Here is a 21,533-nt window from a genome sequence, read left to right as displayed (position 1 = left end):
TGGAACAATTTGTGTGGGGGTGCTGAGAGCCATTGAACCAAATGGTAAACCCTGTATGGGATGGAAAGCACCTCAAGCCAGGGGGTGCGGCAGCCCCAGCACCCCTAGTTCCAGCTCGTCTGAGTACCTCTCCACAGAAAGAGAAGGAACAGGCACTAGCGGGTACTCCCTGATCCCCTTCATGGTACCCTCTGGTTTACTCCCAACAGGATTTGGGGCACAAGAATATCAGGGAACCTGCTGACACCCTTATGGAAGCTGCAAGACACCACAGGAAGTCTCTTAAAACATATAGCATTTAAGAGTGAATGCAACCCTTCCAATAGGTTTTTTGAACCATCCTATAGAAAGAGATACTTCTCTATGAAGTTCTATAGGGTGGTGCAAAAGCCTATGGAAAAGCTACCATTTTCTATTCATTTTTAATAGGGTTTTTCCATAAGAAAAGAAAGTCCCCCACCCACCGAAATCTTGAGCCACTACATGCCTCTACAGGCAAGGAGGAGCAGCAAGGTCTCAAAAAGCGTACAGAAAGTGCGTGGGATGGGAGAGAGCACAGCAAAGGGGGCCCTGCCCCATTCTGCAGCTGCATTTGAAAGGTGCCAGATGCCCACTTCAGGCCATTGCCTAAGGCAAGTGGCACCAGCCAATGGTCTAGCTGGACCCACCTCTACGGTGTCCCAGCAGATCTCCCGTGGTCAGCTCACAGGGCCCAGTGCAGTCGTGCCTCGCCCTTCCGCTAAGGCACACTTGAGTACCACCCCTTCTGGGGTGTTAATAGCCAAAAATAAAGGAATGCCCTAAACTCAAAGCAGGGTCACCGGCTGAGTCTTCAGCAAGACCCCACCTTGCTACTCAGCCAGGCCTTTCTTCACGCAGCCAGGCCTTTAGTCCAGGGGGCCCAAAACTTTTTTCCCTGAGACCCACCTGTGCACTGCGGCCCACTGTTTTCTTGAGGAAAATTATTAATTTTAATGATTACATACCTATAAACTCTATGTACCTGCAGGAGGCCAGTACTCACAGGGTGCATCTTTACACTTCCCTCCCAACCCTGACTGCGGCTTGAGGGCAGGTGCCACCCCTCCTCCCCATTGATGCCCAGCACCCCTTCCCTTACAGAGCTGGGGGCAAAAGCCTTGACCTCAGCCCCCAAATCGAGACAAAGCTCCATGCCCCCCCCTTACCATAAGCAAGCTGCCCCTGGCTCTGTCCCCCGGGGGGGGGCTGGTGGGAGGTGGTTGAGGTCCCTCGGTGTTGCCGATCACCAGAGGCAGGCACGGCACATTCCGCTCAGCCTGGGATTGCACCAGCTCAGCCCGCGGGGCCCGGTTCTCCTGCAGCAGGCAGGGGAGCGCCCCCTCCTGCTGCGGAGAGACTGAGGGTGGAGGGCGGAGAAAGAAGACAGAATACGTTACCCCAGTCAGAGCAGGGGTCCAGCCCCAGAGAGCCCCAGCCTGGCCCTGGGGTGGGCGTGGTGCGACACTGAGATCAGTTTGGTTCAAGATGGAGGACACTGGTGACAGATGGCTCATGGGGGCTGGAGGGGGTGGGCTGGGCTGTGGCAAATGAAGAGTTAAGAGTGTTTTGAAAAGGGTGAGGCAGCCACGTTGTGGGGAGAAGTTGGGGGGGACCCCAAGTTTGGGGAGAAATGGGCAGGGGAACCCAGGGCTTGGCAGGGCAGCCCCCAGTTGGCAAAGTGGCTGTGTGAGCCCGGCTGCCAGGGACAAGCTGAGGATGCTCCCACTGGAAACTTCATGCTCCACCCTGGCAAGGGATGGATGGCTGGGGAGGGCACCATGTGCAGCCCGCGATGGCGATGGGGCTCCTAGCACAGAGAGCAGAGATGGGGGGCGGGGGGAAGGGGACAGGTCAGTGTCCTGGGGAGGGGGGAGTCCCCCAACTCCCCCACTGCAAAACAGCACATCCACACCCCACTGCTGGCAACCGAGGTGGAGGGGAAAGCTCAGTGCATGGGGGGGGATCTTTGATACTCCCCACTGCAAAATAGGAATCCCCCCGACACTGCCTACAAGCCGGACGCTGAGGAAGGAGGAAACCTTTCAGCTGCAACTCTGCTGCTCCCCCGACTCCAGTTTCCCCTGCCCTTGACAAATCCCTCTCTTCCAGACCCTCCCCCTACATACGCTCTCCACGCAGACTGTCAGGCAGGGCAAGTGGACAGGGCTGTGTGCCCTGGAGCCTCACTGAAGGGCCAGGAGCGAGAGGGGAGTGGAAAGATGCAGTTGGGGTGGGGTGTGCAATGCCCCTTTGGGCTGCAGCCCACAGTTGGGGAACTTCCATTCTAAAAGCTCTGCTCTAGGGATTATTATGAGGCAGTTCTCTGGCCTTTGTTATACAGGAAGTCAGACCAGAGGATCATAATGGTCCCTTCTGGCCTTAGAATCTCTGAATCTCATGCCAGGTTGCAACGATTCTGGTTTCAGAGCCAGGGCCCAGATCCTCAAAAGTATTTAAACGCGTAACACCCACTCTGACCCGCGTGACTGACACAGCAACACTGCCTGAATCTGCAGAGATCCTGGACCGATGGAGTAAGGCAACCTGAACACCTTTGAGGATCTGGGCCTAAGAGACTGAGTAGTGAGAGAGACTATGGGCATCATGGGGACAGATCCTCCACAGCTGCACCCCCTTTCCAGTGCCCCACTGCGGTTGCCTCCTCTGCACTCCCCAGACGGATAAATCAGTCAGGTTGTGGATGACGTCACATCAAGGAACAAGACGTAAAGTTAGCGGTAAGAATTTGTTTTCCTGTTTGAAGTAGTACACGCTATTTAGTTCATTCAAAAAGCCAAAACGAAGATCAAACTTTTATTTTTGCATATTAAATTGGAGAACTATTTCACGTAGCACCTGGTGTCTGAAACATACAGCAAGGCTACAAACAATACGGCTCCTAGTCAGCAGCACCAGATATGGCCGAGACACAACATACAGAGTTCCCTGAGGCCTCGAGTTCCTGGAGAGCTACAGAACCAAGACACTCGTCTCTAGATAGTGAACAGCTCCATATGGAAGTTTTACTTCGGTTGGAATGAGATTAGAACTGGTCAATTAGTACAAATCGTTGTTCATGAACAATTAGCTGGATTTCAAACCACTGTACGATTCATCCATGCTAGAGCCCTGTTGTTAATGACTGGGGATGAAACTCACCTCCCCCGCCCATGGGCACAGAGACTGCATGAGGCGGGTGCATCGTTTCTGGTTTGTTTATGGGAGCACCCCCAATGGACTAGGTACTTCCCAGTTATTCAAAGGGATGGTCCCTGCCCTAAGGCGCTCACAGTCCAAAGGTTGACAGGGAGACGGAGATTATAGAAACTAAAACAACAAATAGGAAATTGGAATGCAAGGTAATTGGATTCGCTGAAGACAGCACAGCAGAGGAGGGTCTTTAGGGGTCTGTCTATACTGCACATTATGTCTGGGTCTGTGGGAGCTGGGCTTGTGGACTTGGTGTATCCAGGCCCACACTTGAGCATCCACACTGCATCGTAAATGTGTCTGCCCTCTCTCTCTACCTGTTTGTGGTGGATCTTCACTGACTCATGCCTCCGGCCAAGTCATACACAGTCCGTCTGTCAGATAAAAGCAAAGCAAACCCCTTTGGGGTACAAGTTCAACAGGGGCCTCTCTTAGTGCCCTCTGCAATGTCTCTCTCGTTGTCTCTGCTCCAGAATAGAGCGGTGTCTTAAGGCTCCTTCCCTGGAGGCAATGTCTTCACCCTCTCAGGGCCTTTCTGGCGCCAGCTCTGGGGTGCCTCAAAGTTCAGGCCATTTTTCCAGTGGCTGGTGGGGGGGACCTCGGCCCACCCTCTACTCTGGGTCCCAACCCAGGGACCCCATAGATAGCAGCCATCTGCAATGTCCCTTTAAATACACTGCATTGCTGCTACTATTCCCTGGGCCACTTCTCTTGTGGCTCCCACACATTCTTCTCCCTTAACTCAGAGCCTTGTCCTGGTGGCGTCCCAGCATCATTCACTTTCCTCCAGCTCTAGCAAGGAAGTGGTCTCATTCTGGCCCTGCAGCTCTTCTTATACTAGCTTGCTGGGCCCTGATTGGCTGCTTCCCACACAGCCACTCTAGGCAGCTCGGAGGACCTCTCTACTGCCCTTTTCTGGGGTGGGGTGTGGCAGGGCCACAAGGCCTCCAGCAGGGGGCCTCAAGGCCTAGTCCACCCCGTCATAGAAAGATACTTGGATGAGATCAGCATTATTTAGGTGCCAACCTACTGAGGTGGACACTGGACCTATGGTTTTATAAAGTGTACTTTTTCTAAGGCTGTAGAGAATTCTCAGCGTTTGACCTTATATATAGACATGCTTCCCAGCCGCCAGCGATTTCACTGTTTTTAATACTGTTTATGACCCCCTCCAACACTGTCACAGTGGTGTGATGCTGGCAGACCAGGTACCTGCTCATGCCAAGGTCCCCATGTCTCACCTGAACACGGACATATATATGGCTGGGACCAATCTGCCTCACCCGTGTGTTAGTGTTGTTAAAACAGGTATTAGAATTATAAGGATGTGTTGAGTGTTTACGGTTTATTAAATGCTTGTGAGTTGCTGTCAGCGTTAATCTCACTTATGACATCTGTATCCTGTATTCTAAGGTAATATTTGAGCAGTTGTATTATGAGCCTCTGTGACTATGTAACTCACCAGACAGGAAAGAGACATTAAGCAGTGTGAAGTGCCCCTCTGCAGCTGAAGGTGTTACACCCTGCCCAACAGGAAAGGCCCATTGACACCAGGCTGACTACTGCGGAACATTAAAGAGGACAACAGACTTTGTTGTTCTGCTCTTCCCGACCGCGAAGAGGAGTCACGCAAGGGGATTCCTCCCAACAGCTGCATTTGCAGCTCACAGCACATGGGAGAAGGGGAATAAAAACCCCAATCAGAAGAAACTAGGTATCTCTATAGTGCTTAGACTCTGCGGGGCAAGGTTTTCTAAAGGTCATATAGCGCTCGCTTATTATCAATGCTTCTATTACTTTTGAAACTTAAGATTGTAACTCATTTGTGCATACGCGTTTACTTGCTTTAGCCTTATGTTATTTCCTTTTCCTATTTAATACATTTTATATACATAGTTTATTATAGGATCGGCTATAAGCCTTGTCTTTGGTGTGAGCTCTAAGGTGCCACTGACCTGGGCCAGTCACTTGTCCTTTGGGACTGGGAGTAACCTGAATATTGCTGTGATTCTTGGTGTAAGGGACCATCTCTCACAAAGATACCATTACTGTCAGCTTATCTTTGTGTTGCTAAGAGCAAGTCAGGCATATGGGCACCAGTTTAATAATACTGTGTAGGGCCCCATAAATCCTAGGGACGGCCCTGCATCTGACCTTAACATTGTCCAGTCCGTAAATTGTGCCTTATTTTTGTTTGGAAAGACGTTAGCAACCACAGCACATTTTGGGCACTGCCAGAAATACATGATCAATCACTGCCCTTAAAGTTCCATCAAAACCTGACATTTTCACAGCTCGAGCATGATCTGCTGCACAGATTCTTCACGAGGACGTGTCTCTGGCCTTTTTAACTCATGTTAACCATGTATTTACTTTATGAAACTTGGACGAAACATTGTGAAAACTTAAGACATTGGCTGCCCAACCTCTGGGCTGGCAAAAACTATACTGACTCCCTGAAAACAAAGCAAGAGAATCTTAGTATGACATATGGTCGCTCTCTACGCTAGTCAGGAGATGAGCATATTCCAGTTGTTGGAAGTCTCTGTTTAGCAGTAAGAGGGTTAAAGGAAAGCCTGTTAACAGTTTTTGTTTCTCTGATGAAAACTGGCCCACTCCCTCCCCCAAACCAAACTTGTCACAAATAATTGTCAACAACTTAATATTCTGGTTTTGGCTAAGATATTGATTTTTTTTTCTTTCAATATTGAAAGGACAGAAGCGGCTTTGTCTGTACAAAGTGCAAGCTGGTCTCCATATTGGAAGAGAAGATTGAAGGTCTGGAACAACAGATAACGACCCTGCGTTGTATACGAGAAACTGAGGATTTTCTGGACAAAACACAGGATACGCTTCTAGGGGCACAAAGCTCTAAAGATATAGAGCAGGTTGCACAGAGGAGCCAAGAGGCCAGTGAAGAAGCTTGGCAACATGTGACCTCCAGAAGAGGTAAGCGGAATGTCCGGGTTCCAGTAACACAGACACAGGTAACCAACCGCTTTCATGTTCTCTCCACAGGTACCATTGCGGAGAGTGGACCAGATGATATGTCTGGGGGGAGAAAGCAGAAGGAGACTCCGCTGGTTGGAAGGCATGAGATGCGATGTCCTGAGGTTGGGGGTTCCACGACCACCACTCCCAAGAGGAGAAGGCGGGTGGTGGTGGTCGGGGACTCTCTCCTCCGGGGGACTGAGTCATCTATCTGCCGCCCTGACCGGGAAAACCGAGAAGTCTGCTGCTTGCCAGGGGCTAAGATTCGCGATGTGACGGAGAGACTGCCGAGACTCATCAAGCCCTCGGATCGCTACCCCTTCCTGCTTCTCCACGTGGGCACCAATGATACTGCCAAGAATGACCTTGAGCGGATCACTGCGGACTACGTGGCTCTGGGAAGAAGGATAAAGGAGTTGGAGGCGCAAGTGGTCTTCTCGTCCATCCTCCCCGTGGAAGGAAAAGGCCTGGGTAGGGACCGTCGAATCGTGGAAGTCAACGAATGGCTACGCAGGTGGTGTCGGAGAGAAGGCTTTGGATTCTTTGACCATGGGATGGTGTTCCATGAAGGAGGAGTGCTGGGCAGAGACGGGCTCCATCTTACGAAGAGAGGGAAGAGCATCTTTGCCAGCAGGCTGGCTAACCTAGTGAGGAGGGCTTTAAACTAGGTTCACCGGGGGAAGGAGACCAAAGCCCTGAGGTAAGTGGGAAAGCGGGATACCGGGAGGAAGCACAGGCAGGAATGTCTGTGAGGGGAGGGCTCCTGCCTCATACTGGGAATGAGGGGCGATCAACAGGTTATCTCAAGTGCTTATATACAAATGCACAAAGCCTTGGAAACAAGCAGGGAGAACTGGAGGTCCTGGTGATGTCAAGGAACTATGACGTGATTGGAATAACAGAGACTTGGTGGGATAACTCACATGACTGGAGTACAGTCATGGATGGTTATAAACTGTTCAGGAAGGACAGGCAGGGCAGAAAAGGTGGGGGAGTAGCACTGTATGTAAGGGAGCAGTATGACTGCTCAGAGCTCCGGTACGAAACTGTGGAAAAACCTGAGTGTCTCTGGATTAAGTTTAGAAGTGTGTGCAACAAGAGTGATGTAGTGGTGGGAGTCTGCTATAGACCACCGGACCAGGGGGATGAGGTGGATGAGGCTTTCTTCCGGCAACTCACGGAAGCTACTAGATCACATGCCCTGATTCTCATGGGTGACTTTAATTTTCCTGATATCTGCTGGGAGAGCAATACAGCGGTGCATAGACAATCCAGGAAGTTTTTGGAAAGCGTAGGGGACAATTTCCTGGCGCAAGTGCTAGGGGAGCCAACTAGGGGGGGCGCTTTTCTTGACCTGCTGCTCACAAACCGGGTAGAAATAGTGGGGGAAGCAAAAGTGGATGGGAATCTGGGAGGCAGTGACCATGAGTTGGTTGAGTTCAGGATCCTGACGCAGGGAAGAAAGGTAAGCAGCAGATACGGACCCTGGACTTCAGGAAAGCAGACTTCGACTCCCTCAGGGAACAGATGGCCAGGATCCCCTGGGGGACTAACATGAAGGGGAAGGGAGTCCAGGAGAGCTGGCTGTATTTCAAGGAATCCCTGTTGAGGTTACAGGGACAAACCATCCCGATGAGTCGAAAGAATAGTAAACATGGCAAGCGACCAGCTTGGCTTAATGGTGAAATCCTAGCGGATCTTAAACATAAAAAAGAAGCTTACAAGAAGTGGAAGGTTGGACATATGACCAGGGAAGAGTATAAAAATATTGCTCGGGCATGTAGGAAAGATATCAGGAGGGCCAAATCGCACCTGGAGCTGCAGCTAGCAAGAGATGTCAAGAGTAACAAGAAGGGTTTCTTCAGGTATGTTGGCAACAAGAAGAAAGCCAAGGAAAGTGTGGGCCCCTTACTGAATGAGGGAGGCAACCTAGTGACAGAGGATGTGGAAAAAGCTAATGTACTCAATGCTTTTTTTGCCTCTGTTTTCACTAACAAGGTCAGCTCCCAGACTGCTGCGCTGGGCATCACAGAATGGGGAAGAGATGGCCAGCCCTCTGTGAAGATAGAGGTGGTTAGGGACTATTTAGAAAAGCTGGACGTGCACAAGTCCATGGGGCCGGACGAGTTACATCCGAGAGTGCTGAAGGAATTGGCGGCTGTGATTGCAGAGCCCTTGGCCATTATCTTTGAAAACTCGTGGCGAACGGGGGAAGTCCCGGATGACTGGAAAAAGGCTAATGTAGTGCCAATCTTTAAAAAAGGGAAGAAGGAGGATCCTGGGAACTACAGGCCAGTCAGCCTCACCTCAGTCCCTGGAAAAATCATGGAGCAGGTCCTCAAAGAATCAATCCTGAAGCACTTACATGAGAGGAAAGTGATCAGGAACAGTCAGCATGGATTCACCAAGGGAAGGTCATGCCTGACTAACCTAATCGCCTTTTATGATGAGATTACTGGTTCTGTGGATGAAGGGAAAGCAGTGGATGTATTGTTTCTTGACTTTAGCAAAGCTTTTGACACGGTCTCCCACAGTATTCTTGTCAGCAAGTTAAGGAAGTATGGGCTAGATGAATGCACTATAAGGTGGGTAGAAAGCTGGCTAGATTGTCGGGCTCAACGGGTAGTGATCAATGGCTCCATGTCTAGTTGGCAGCCGGTGTCAAGTGGAGTGCCCCAGGGGTCGGTCCTGGGGCCGGTTTTGTTCAATATCTTCATAAATGATCTGGAGGATGGTGTGGATTGCACTCTCAGCAAATTTGCAGATGATACTAAACTGGGAGGAGTGGTAGATACGCTGGAGGGGAGGGATAGGATACAGAAGGACCTAGACAAATTGGAGGATTGGGCCAAAAGAAATCTGATGAGGTTCAATAAGGATAAGTGCAGGGTCCTGCACTTAGGATGGAAGAATCCAATGCACCGCTACAGACTAGGGACCGAATGGCTAGGCAGCAGTTCTGCGGAAAAGGACCTAGGGGTGACAGTGGACGAGAAGCTGGATATGAGTCAACAGTGTGCCCTTGTTGCCAAGAAGGCCAATGGCATTTTGGGATGTATAAGTAGGGGCATAGCGAGCAGATCGAGGGATGTGATCGTTCCCCTCTATTCGACACTGGTGAGGCCTCATCTGGAGTACTGTGTCCAGTTTTGGTCCCCACACTACAAGAAGGATGTGGATAAATTGGAGAGAGTCCAGCGAAGGGCAACAAAAATGATTAGGGGTCTAGAGCACATGACTTATGAAGAGAGGCTGAGGGAACTGGGATTGTTTAGTCTGCAGAAGAGAAGAATGAGGGGGGATTTGATAGCTGCTTTCAACTACCTGAAAGGGGGTTCCAAAAAGGATGGCTCTAGACTGTTCTCAATGGTAGCAGATGACAGAACGAGGAGTAATGGTCTCAAGTTGCAATGGGGGAGGTTTAGATTGGATATTAGGAAAAACTTTTTCACTAAGAGGGTGGTGAAACACTGGAATGCGTTACCTAGGGAGGTGGTAGAATCTCCTTCCTTAGAGGTTTTTAAGGTCAGGCTTGACAAAGCCCTGGCTGGGATGATTTAACTGGGAATTGGTCCTGCTTCGAGCAGGGGGTTGGACTAGATGACCTTCTGGGGTCCCTTCCAACCCTGATATTCTATGATTCTATGATTCTATGAAATTGGATGCAAGCATTTTTGGCAAACAAAGTTGTTAAATGACACCCTAAATGGCAACACAGTCCTGCTTCCATGCTTGACTCACCCCCAGCCTGCTGGTCCAACAGCTGCAGTAGAGGAGGAGATAGGTGGAAAGATGCAGACCCAAAAATCCACCTTTTGGGGTGCAGAGTGGCAACAGCAGCAGCAAACCCTCAGGTCAGACTACACACCACTGGGCACCGCTGCCAGCACCATGGACCAAGGTGAAGTTAATGCCGCTTGCTGCATCTGATCTCGGGGACGGGGACCTGCTGGGCCACAGCAGCTCATCCTGCCCCGCATGGCTCCCCCCGGATCAGATGGATCGCTGCCAGCCCAGGGGAGAGACACGTTCCCCAGCCCAGCCAGCTGTGTGTGAGCATTCCAATCCAGCCCATGTTACTTTGTCTACACTACGAAATTAGATCGAATTTATAGAAGTCGGTTTTTTTAGAAATTGTTTTTATATAGTCGATTGCGTGTGTCCCCACACAAAATGCTCTAAGTGCATTAAGTGCATTAACTGGACAGAGCGCTTCCACAGTACCGAGGCTAGCGTCGACTTCCGGAGCGCTGCACTATGGGTAGCTATCCCACAGTTCCCGCAGTGCGCCTTTTTTCCTGGTAACACCTGCAGACGCCATACCACGGCAAGCATGGAGCCCGCTCAGCTCACTGTCACCGTACGTCTCCTGGGTGCTGGCAGACGCACTACTGCATTGCTACACAGCAGCAGCCCATTGTCTTGTGGCAGCAGACGGTGCAATAGGCCTGAAAACCATCGTCATCATGTCCTAGGTGATCTTGGCCGCCTCAGTAAGGTCGGTCAGGAGCGCCTGGGCAGACATGGGCGCAGGGACTGAAATAGGAGTGACTCGACCAGGTCATTCTGGTTAGTCCTGCCGGCCATCGTATTGCACCGTCTTCTGCCGAGCAGCCAGGAGATGAGGACGGCTAGCAGTCCTACTGCACCGTCTGCTGCCAGCCAAAGATGTAAAAGATAGATGGAGTGGATCAAAACAAGAAATAGACCAGATTTGTTTTGTATTCATTTGCTCCCACCTCCCTCCCTCCCTCCATGAAATCAACGACTGACAATCATTTTGGTGAGGTCTGTCAGGGGCACCTTGAAAAGTTTAATGGAGATTCAGTACTACCTGGAATACCTGGGGGAGGGATAGCTCAGTGGGTTGAGCATTGGCCTGCTAAACCCAGGGTTTTGAGTTCAATCTTTGAGGGGGCCATTCTGTGTGACAGTTGTTTTTGTTTCTCCTTGATGTAAAGCCACCCCCTTTGTTGATTTTAATTTCCTGTAAGCCATGTCGTTAGTCGCCCCTCCCTCCATCAGAGCAACGGCAGACAATTGTTCCATGCCTATTTTCCGTGCAGACGCCATACCATGGCAAGCATGGAGCCCGCTCAGATCACTTCGGCAATTAGGAGCACATTAAACACCACGCGCATTATTCAGCAGTATATGCAGCACCAGAACCTGGCAAAGCGAAACCGGGCGAGTAGGCGACATCAGTACGGTGACGAGAGTGATGAGGACGTGGACACAGACTTCTCTCAAAGCACGGGCCCTGGCAATGTGGGCATCAGGGTGCTAATGGGGCAGGTTCATGCTGTGGAACGCCGATTCTGGGCCTGGGAAACAAGCACAGACTGATGGGACCGCATAGTGTTGCGGGTCTGGGACGATTCCCAGTGGCTGCGAAACTTTCGCATGCATAAGGGCACTTTCATGGAACTTTGTGACTTGCTTTCCCCTGACCTGAAGCACAAGAATACCAAGATGAGAGCAGCCCTCACAGTTGAGAAGTGAGTGGCAATAGCCTTGTGGAAGTTTGCAACGCCAGGCGGCTACCGGTCAGTTGGGAATCAATTTGGAGTGGGCAAATCTATTGTGGGGGCTGCTGTGATGCAAGTAGCCAACGCAATCAAAGATCTCCTGATATCAAGGGTAGTGACCCTGGGAAACGTGCAGGTCATAGTGGATGGCTTTGCTGCAATGGGATTCCCTAACTGTGGTGGGGCCATAGACGGAACCCATATCCCTATCTTGGCACCGGAGCACCCAAGCCGGCGAGTACATAAACTGCAAGGGGTACTTTTCAATAGTGCTGCAAGCACTAGTGGATCACAAGGGACGTTTCACCAACATCAACGTGGGATGGCCAGGAAAGGTACATGACGCTCACATCTTCAAGAACTCTGGTTTGTTTCAAAAGCTGCAGGAAGGGACTTTCTTCCCAGAGCAGAAAATAACCGTGGGGGATGTTGAAATGCCGAAAGTTATTCTTAGGGACCCAGCCTACCCCTTAATGCCATGGCTCATGAAGCCATACACAGGCAGCCTGGACAGTAGTCAGGAGCTGTTCAACTATAGGCTGAGCAAGTGCACAATGGTGGTAGAGTATGCATTTGGATGTTTAAAAGCACACTGGCGCAGTTTACTGACTCGCTTAGACCTCAGCGAAACCAATATTCCCATTGTTATTACTGCTTGCTGTGTATTCCACAATATCTGAGAGAGTAAGGGGGAGACGTTTATGGCGGGGTGGGAGGTTGAGGCAAATCGCCTGGCCACTGGTTATGCGCAGCCAGACACCAGGGTGGTTAGAAAAGAAAATGTGTATGTATCTATCTGTGTGTGTGTAAATATGTAAAGTTCTAAGGATCAATTGGTTTTGTTTTAAATAATGCCACTAAAAATCCATTTGACTCTTTAATTCAAAGTTGCAAAACTGACAGACCTTTTTGCTAGACACAGGTGATTAGTGTTGTTTAGCTTTGGGATTTGGCATTTTACCCTTAAAAGGTAACTCAATGCTTTACAAAATTTAAAATGTTTTTAAGTTGTGGCTGTAGCAGGGCAGTCAAAATCAGGAGAATAGAAAAAAAAATTCTGGATTCTTTTTGGTTGGTTGGTTGGTTTTTGTAACAAAATAGCAGATGAGAACTGTAGTAAAAAAAATAAATAAATAAGAAATTAAAAAAGACAGTGCCCCTCTGAAGCAACAGCAGGGGTGAGGTGCACAAAACAAAAAGAAACAATGTTAGAAACACTGAGTCTTAAAATGGCTCTGAGTAATCAGACTGTCACTTTGATAAAGGTACATGAAAACTCTGTAAGCAAAAAAAAAAAAAAAAAAAGAAATAGTTACACCTTATGTAAAAATTGATATGGATAATGTTACAGAAGTTAAACTATGGAAGGAATGTGCATTTGCCCCAGAATATGTGCAGGGTATATTGTAGAAGGGGCAAAAGAAATGCAAACATACCATGCTACTTAATTGAAATGCTATTAGGGCTCCAAAGGGAGCCACAATAGGTTGGGTTTTCTTTTTCAGATTGCTGTGTGTTTTGGAAGCAGAAGTTAAAAAAGTAATCAAAACTCTGGTGAAAGTTGATTGTGTCCCTTTTAAGATAGAGTCTCTGAGCTGCTGATGATTTTAAATCCAAAAGCAGGAAGCGTCTGTGAAAATGCAAATTACCTAAATGATAAAGGAAGGAAAGAACTAGCAGCACAAAAAAGCTGCAGATAAAGGACAAACCTGGTCAGCAAACAAATTGTCTAAATAAAAGGCATGGTATAACAAGATAATTTTAATAAATTTAATGATAAGTACCCCTGTAACAATGTATAGTGTGTATGAATAAATATGAAATTGAATGGAATGTTATAGCTATAACTAACTGGTTACTATGATTCTTTCTGTATTCACAATAAATGTGGCATTTTGCCTTTTCCCCTTTAATAAGATCCTGCTGGTTTTTATTTTATTGGTATAACATTTCATTCAATTTCATATTTATTCACACATTCATTCATTCATTCATTCACACACACACACACACACAGAGGTTCTGCAAGGTTGTTATCATAGTTACCAGCCTTAGAGTTGCTCATGCCAAGCCACTGGCCAGGTGGCCTGGACACGAGGAGGCAGCAGGGCCTTGTCAGATGCTCATCTGATGCTCCTGGAAGTTGGTTTGCAGAATCAGACCCCAAAGTTCTCACTTTCTAGAGTCCATTTTTATAGGAATTTCTTCCTATGCCAGTCCATGGGAATTGCTTCATCATGCTGTTGCTGAATCAATCAGCAGATGGCACATTCCTGATGGCTCTGTGCTGCCAGATGTTATCTTGTTCTTTGGTTCTCCCATTCTTGAGGCTGTTGGGTGAATTCCAGTCTGCCCTCCGGGGTCCTCTGGTTATTTCCACTTGACGCCTTCTTCGGCAGATGGACATTGGATTCTTAGGCTGGCACCTCCCTGTTCCTTCAGTTATTATCCACACCAAGCATCCATCCACATACATCCTCTATCTCTATTTTATTCACAATTGTTAACAAAGCGAGATGAATACAACAAAAGGGTGGGGAGTCTATGGGTGCTGTTTCTGTTGTTACAGAGTATTGCTTTGAGTCTCTCTCTGTATGAGGAGTTGTTGTTACAAAGAATTGCTTTGAGAACAGACTCTGTCTTAGAATGTACTAACGCAATTAGCAGCTTGCAAGTTTCACACAGAGAGGGAGAGAAACAGTACTAAAAACCAAGAGACCTCTTAATTAGTAATACCCTGGAATTTAAACTTTGGGGAATCAAACTCATTTGTGATTTTAATACAGAACTTCTTTAATATGATCCAACACTGGTTTGGCATTATAATGAAAACTGATTTTTAAAACGACTCGTCTCTCACACACTATTGCACATACCTTCTTTAGCCTTCGTAGTCTTTTTACACCAACAGCACCCTGCAAAACTCCCTACTACAAGAATCACTAGTGCGCTCAATGGCACACAAACGCTTAGAACGCGGAGTCGTTTTTCATGTCCTCCTGGAACGTAGGCGTCTGTCTGAACAGTTGCACCTGCAAAACAGTAAAATGATTAAGTAAGCTGGAACTGCCTCCAGCCACTTCCAATATAAACCCTCCCTCCCAGTTGCAATTAGCTGTTACTAGTGCTTGCTCCATACAGCCAGGCATTCTGCTATAAGGGTTATGGACTTAAAAACCACAGGTGGGCAATCAGGAGTGAATGCACAGGAAAGATGGGGAACATGGTGGTGGCACTCGGCAGGAAATGCAGAAATGCTAAGGGGAAGGGACACTAGACATCCAGGTGGGTAGCAATAAGAGCAGCAGGTTGAGACACAGCAAGGGTCTGGCTCATCTCAAGGTGGCCAGTAGCAGATGGATTGATGGCCTAGCAATTAGGTGACCCAGAGCAAAATTGCAAATGGGGCTGGGAAGAAGTTTGGCTAGAATGGGTAGCTGCAGCAGTGAGCCGGAGAGCGCTCACGTGTGCCGGCACAACGCTATTGGCAGAGTTGGAGCGCTGAAGTTACAGGATCCGAAACACCCCCCATGTCCCTTATTAAACTGGAGTCCTGGGGTTACAGATTCCAGAATTCAGTTTCCTGAATGCACCAGGGAAGCCTGATGGTGGGAATGGAGGGTCACAAAGAGGGAGATAACAGGACACCTAGAACTTGGGATTGGTGCTTTTTATTTCCCCGTAAATTGAAAGATAAAAATTCCCTAAGTTCTACATGAATCAGACCCTGAAAACCTTTGACTGAGCTTCCTGTCTCACCAGAAGGAGTTCAAAGGCCTCATTGCATCTTGGCGTGTTTAGTACATGATCCGAAAGACGGCTTGAAAAAGCACATTTTGGGCCACACAGTGTGTCTGGCCTGGTGCTAGCAGATGCGCTAACACCTTAGGCCCCCCTACAGAACCAACCACAATCCCAGACACTGCACTCCTCAAAGCACAGGGACTGCGGCGCCTGCCAGTAGGGAAAACCCACAGGAGGCAGAAACAGACTCCGCAAACCCATCCTGGGATCTGAGAGTCAAGCTGGGCTCTTCCCGCCTCAAACATCACCAGAAATAGAGATTCTGTGTGCCAAACTGTGCCCCTAGTTACACTGGAACATTTCCACTGAAGCCTAATGGGGTTACAGGGGATCAAGAGAGGGCATCATTCGCTCTGCAGTGTCCCTATTACTGGTGATGGAGTGAGAGAAGGAAGAACCCAACTCGATCTACATTTCCTTCTCCCATCATGGCACTGACAGTTAAAGCTCCATTTCTACTTCTAATAACAGATCGTGGTAGATACGGAGTAATGGAGAGAAAAAACTGATCCCCGGGATGCTTCTCTTAATGTCACTTATCACAGCAGGCTCCTGCTTCAAAATTATGCTAAAGGGCTCGTGGGGTTCTCACTGAAAGGACAACCGTCACAGCAACGTTGATAAGGGAACACTGCTGACCTACCTTGGGTCTTTTTCTGCATAAGCAGGACAATCTGTAAAGTTTGGGGAGTGTTCTCATATAAACTGGCATGACAGGTGTAGTTCCCAAAGTCAGCGGGGGTTACATTCTTCAGGAGGAGAGAAGCGTTGCCATCGGACAATCCCTGAGAAGAGAACTCCGTTCTCCCCTTATATTGTCCACACTGATACTCTGGATGGTTCTGGCCATAGTGGAAGCTGTTCACGACTTCACAACTCCCTGACCAATGCCAGTTAACTGTCGGGTTTGAAAGACTGATAGCGTCTCCACGTTTGACAATGCAGGGCAGGAGCACATCTTCACCGACATCCGCTTCAATTCCGACATGGTCACAGGCTGAAAGAGAGAAGAAGGACATGGCACTACTCAAAGTCAGCTGAAACAATTTCTATTACCCTTGTCAAGGGATACAGCCTCTAGGGCCATGGCTGGCTGGGGTCACAATGCTAATTTTAACGAGAAGTCAAGAACCAAAGGTTCAGGGGCAGCTAAGTTGCCTCAGGACATAACCCGTCCACCCGAAGTCTTAAAAGCACAGAGGGACGTAGGTAAGGAGAACGGCCCCTGCGTTCCTGTCCATCCTCATCTTGTCCACAATGCTGTCAATAACACACGCCAATGCTCAGCTCCCATCTTTGACAGATCTCCAACAGCAATAGGTTCCCCAGTGTCATCACACTCGCAGGGAAACCCCAGAGGTTTGGCTGGCAGCAGATCCATCGCCACACATTCCGTGCATTATGGATCAGACCAGAACACCCCAGCGTTGCTGAGGCCAACAGCAGGGCTTTGCTCAGCGAGTAAGAGACCTGCACCTGCCGGGGGGACACTTTCCTGCAGAAGCGGCTCCTGAAGGGCGTGGGAGGCGGTGACATCTCAGGAAATCATGTGTGTGCAGACCTACTGCACCCCCCTGCCTCTGGGATCCCCACTTCTGCCAGGATGAAGCGCTTCTGTGCGCTTCTCCAGGTGCGATTTGGCCCTCCTGATTTCATTCCTACATGCCCAAGCAATATTTTTATACTCTTCCCTGGTCATATGTCCAACCTTCCACTTCTTGTAAGCTTCTTTTTTATGTTTAAGATCCGCTAGGATTTCACCGTTAAGCCAAGCTGGTCGCCTGCCATATTTACTATTCTTTCGACTCATCGGGATGGTTTGTCCCTGTAACCTCAACAGGGATTCCTTGAAATACAGCCAGCTCTCCTGGACTCCTTTCCCCTTCATGTTAGTCTGTCGTGTAGGGCTGGCCTAAGAACCAGGGCAGATTACGTCAACCTAACGTACATCAACATACAGCCACCGCAGTTAAGTCGCTGGTGCGTGCGCACACGTGGCCCCTTGTGTCGGCCGTGCGTGTTCTCACCTGGTGCGCTGTATCGATTCTATTGTCAGCGTGGGCCACTGTGTGACGGTTCTGGAGAGCCAGGAACAATCGACACAAGGGAGGCAGTGTCTACGCTGACACAGCATCGGCCTAACTGCATCAACCTTGACTCTGCCACGCAGGGAGGTGGTGTTACTAAATCAGCACCGAGAGGCGCTTACGTTGGCGGGAGCCAAACGGAAGCGAAGACACTTCCACAGCTCGTGCGACCCAAGGCAGCTCACGTCGATCTAACTCTGTAGTGCAGACCAGGCTGCAGGATTCCCGGCTTCGCTACTGACTAGCGGCGGGGCTTCGTGCAAGTCATTTCAGTTCAATTTCCCCATCTGCAAAGTGGAGAAATCACCTACCCAGAGGTTGTGATTAATTCAAGTGCTTTACAAAAATGAGAACCTTCCTGGGAAAGCAGGCCTGCACCATGGACTTCACTGCTTTTGTGGCAGATTATCAACAACTTTAAATCTTACCAATTTGCCCATTATTTAAATTAACCTCACTGCCCTACAACTCCTGGGGTCATCCCCTCTCCCCAGCCAGTATACAATACAGCACAGTACAGAAACAACCCCTGTCCCAAAGAGTCGAAAAGGCAGACACCCGGAAGGCAAAGCACACTGGGAAATCCACAGGTAGAAGCAGGGAGGTCACTTGGTTTGTTTTGCTTCCCCAGAACCATAATAAATGTTCTGCCCGTGATCAGTGCAGGAGAACGGGTCTGAGAGTTGGGAGGGGACGTGGTGGGGGATGGGGGGTTAGGAGTTCGGTTGCCAACTCTCCAGGCTTGGCCTGGAGTCTCCTGGAATCGGCATCGATCTCCCGGTGATTATTGAAACCAGCCCAGGAGGTTTTAATGGGACATTTTAAAAAAATGACATTGTCATGTTGCGGGGGGGAAAATAATCTCCTGGAATAGCTTCAGTCAGAGTTTGCAACCCTAGTTAGCAGGAATCTGGTGCCTGGACAGCCAGACTGGGGCAAGGCAGATCATTTTAGCACATGCTGGATGGAGGCAGTGCAGGTGTCCGTGGGGATACGGGCAGACGTTTCACCTGTCTCGACAGACCAAGGGTTGGATTTTCAAAATGCTGGGGAAGGGAAGTGGCCAGATGTTTGTACTGAGGCTTCTATTTCCCCTCCGTCGTGTGAGGGCCACACCTCGCCGTGTGCTTTGCTTTGTATACTGACTCCACAGTCCCCCCTCCCCCATTCTGTATGGGCCCATTTTCATTCTTTGGCCTATAGTCAGGCTCAGGAGGTGTGTGTGTGTGGGGGGGGGTTGATGGGGAGTGAGAACAGCCCCCCCAAACAACTCTCACAGGCTGGGTTTTGAACCCGCAGACCAAGCGCTGGCCAGGTACACAGAGGGGCACGAAGCAGGGCTGGGTGCATTTATATATCTATAGAAAGTTGAGCAAGATCATGGAGCCGGCTCCGGGAGCAGCTGCCCTGCAGCAATGAGACCTATTAGCACGGAGCCGCCCACCCAGTTACCCCCATGACACCAGGGTTTCACTAGGGTTGCAAGTCAGGGACACTGAAGACAAGAGCGTTTGAAGAGCTACAGAGACATTAGGGGAAACAGTGGGACTTTTTCCAGTTTGGTAAAGCGGTAGCAAGAGAGTAGATCGGTCACCTTACCTGCCAGGACAACGAGAAAAAATCCAGCCAATGCCCAAACGCTGCTGTGCGCTGCCATTTCTCAGACCTTCTTCCAAACTCCCTGTTAAAAAAAAAAAAAAAAAAGTAATCCCATCACATACATCTGCAGGACTCCTGCACAGAAAGTCCAAACCGTCCTAGTAACCCTGGCAAGCTGATCCGCTTGGGAAGAGAGGCCAGCTCAGCGCTTGGATCATTTTACAGGATAATTTATCAGTAATATTGTGGTAGTGCCTAAGGACCCCATCATGGACCAGGGCCCCATTGTGCGGGTGCTGTGCACATACATGGGAAGACGTGCCCGTTGGGGCCAGGGACCGGCCACACTGCAGCTGGCAGTGCGCCCCCCAGCCCGGGCAGACAGACTTACACCAGCGAGGCTCAAGCCAGCACGCTAAAAATAGGGGTCAGGTGGGCTGGAGGACCCAAATTATGGTCCGAGCCACAACAGCTACATGGCTACTGGTAGCGTGCTAGCTCGAGCCCTGTTAGCATGACTCTGTCTACCCAGGCCGGGAGGCTGGCTGCCAGCTGCTGTGTAGACATAGCCAAAGAGTTCACAGTTTAAGTATGAGACAAGAGACAACAGTGGGACCCAGCCAGGAGGGACACAAGGAAACAGACGAGACTCTGTTGGTCAGCATGATAGGCCCTGGTCACATCTGTGATGCCTGTTATATCAGTATCCTCATTTAATACCAGACAGTCCAGTTCACCCATCTTAGTATTTAGACATCAGGCATTTGTATACAAGCGCTTATAAAATGTGTCACTTTTTAGCTGTCTGCCATTATATGGTGTAAGGCTGCACCTGCCTTTCTAACTCTGCCGTGACATCACCAGTGCCCTGCACTTTGCATGGTCATTAACACCAATGCAAAGGGAGTGAAAAACTCTGCTATTCTAATTTGAACTTTCTCCTTTCCAAGTGACTACACAAAATGCAGACATGGAGAAACTGGCTCAGCATCTGCAGCCATAGAGGACATAATAGTTCTCCTTCCATTGTGTAAAGAGGAGTCCAGCAAAGGCCCGAACTTGTAAAGCCATGACTTTCGTGAATAAGTCTTCCTCACATATTTCAACCATCCATAGGAAGCTGTTGGCATGCAGGCTGCTGGCACCCCGCAGCCTGGGAACAGATTAGACTACAGACAAGAGACTAGAATTGATGGGGGCAAAAAGGGGGCAGGGTGTAACCATGTCTGAGCTGACACAGGCTTCAGTGTGACTCTTCAGGGTAAGAAGGTGCCTATGCACATTCCTCTAGTGCCTCACTCCTGCGACAGGGAGGAGAAATCCGTTAGCCAGGTAGCAGCGACTCATTCATGCAGGAGCAAAATTCCACCATGTCTGAGCCCGACTGCCAACGGCTGTGTTCAATGACACAATGGCACGGGTTAGTCATCGGTGTCAGACCAGGAGGAAGCAGGTCCAGCATCACTCGTATGGGGTGATGCAATACTGAATACCATTTGTCCTGGACTAAGCCATCTCCTCGTACACACGTGCCCCACCCAGGATGTGCACGTCTCACAGACATGAATCCACTGGCATGCAACCCCGTCTGTCCCCGACCCCCACGTTCGTATGCTCCCCCACCCCTGCAACGTCCAGGCATCCACCTTTCACAATGTCAGATGGGGCATCATTTTAAAAGCCGAGCAGGAGAATCCTTAGATACTACAGTGATGGCTGCAATCAAAACCTTTGAACGGGACAGACATCAGGGGACAGACAGACTGAAGTCCCCCAGGCCAGACTCACCCCTCCAGCTTCTGGGAGAAGGGATTTTGCTGCCTGTTTATACTGACATGTGAACAAAGTTACAAAGAAAAATGACAATAAAAATGCGGGGGGGAGGAAATGAAGAAAACAATCTCTTCTCTCTGTCTGTGTGGGGGAGGGGGGTGACGAATGCGAGAAAAAACCAGGAGAGAATGCAAAAAGAGAGAGAAACATGGAGAAAAAAGGCAGAGAGCGAGAAAAGAACACAAGTGAAAAAAGGTGACGGGGGGGGGGGGAGAGAGGGAAAAAGAGAAAAAGCATTGGGCTCAGAGGGGTTAAATCCGGTTCAGAGAAGCCTGGGTCCCCCACACTTACATCTGTACTTCCTTGGGCTCTGGGGTCTTGGGGCAGGCTAAGGCCAGCTGCTGGAGGTGAGGAGTGACACACAAACCATAGGTGCTGGAATTATGGGTGCTGCTGCACCCCCAGCTTGAAGTACTAACAAACACCAAACAGACGGTTTCCATCTTCCGCACCCCCACTA

The 21,533-nt window shown here is 49.4% G+C and overlaps 1 long non-coding RNA gene across 1 annotated transcript; it reads right to left on the bottom strand.

Moving 5' to 3' along the window:
- Positions 1-14,609: 14,609 nt before the first annotated feature.
- On the bottom strand, positions 14,610-19,324 carry LOC141987589 (uncharacterized). The gene is made up of 3 exons (XR_012639583.1): positions 19,241-19,324; positions 16,198-16,551; positions 14,610-14,782 (listed from the first exon to the last, which is right to left on the bottom strand). It is a non-coding gene; the product is annotated as an uncharacterized LOC141987589 (long non-coding RNA).
- Between the last annotated feature and the right edge of the window lie 2,209 nt (positions 19,325-21,533).

Source organism: Natator depressus, chromosome 1, assembly GCF_965152275.1.
Source record: "Natator depressus isolate rNatDep1 chromosome 1, rNatDep2.hap1, whole genome shotgun sequence".
NCBI classification, from domain to species: Eukaryota; Metazoa; Chordata; order Testudines; family Cheloniidae; genus Natator; species Natator depressus.
This window is presented reverse-complemented; position numbering and strand designations above follow the sequence as displayed.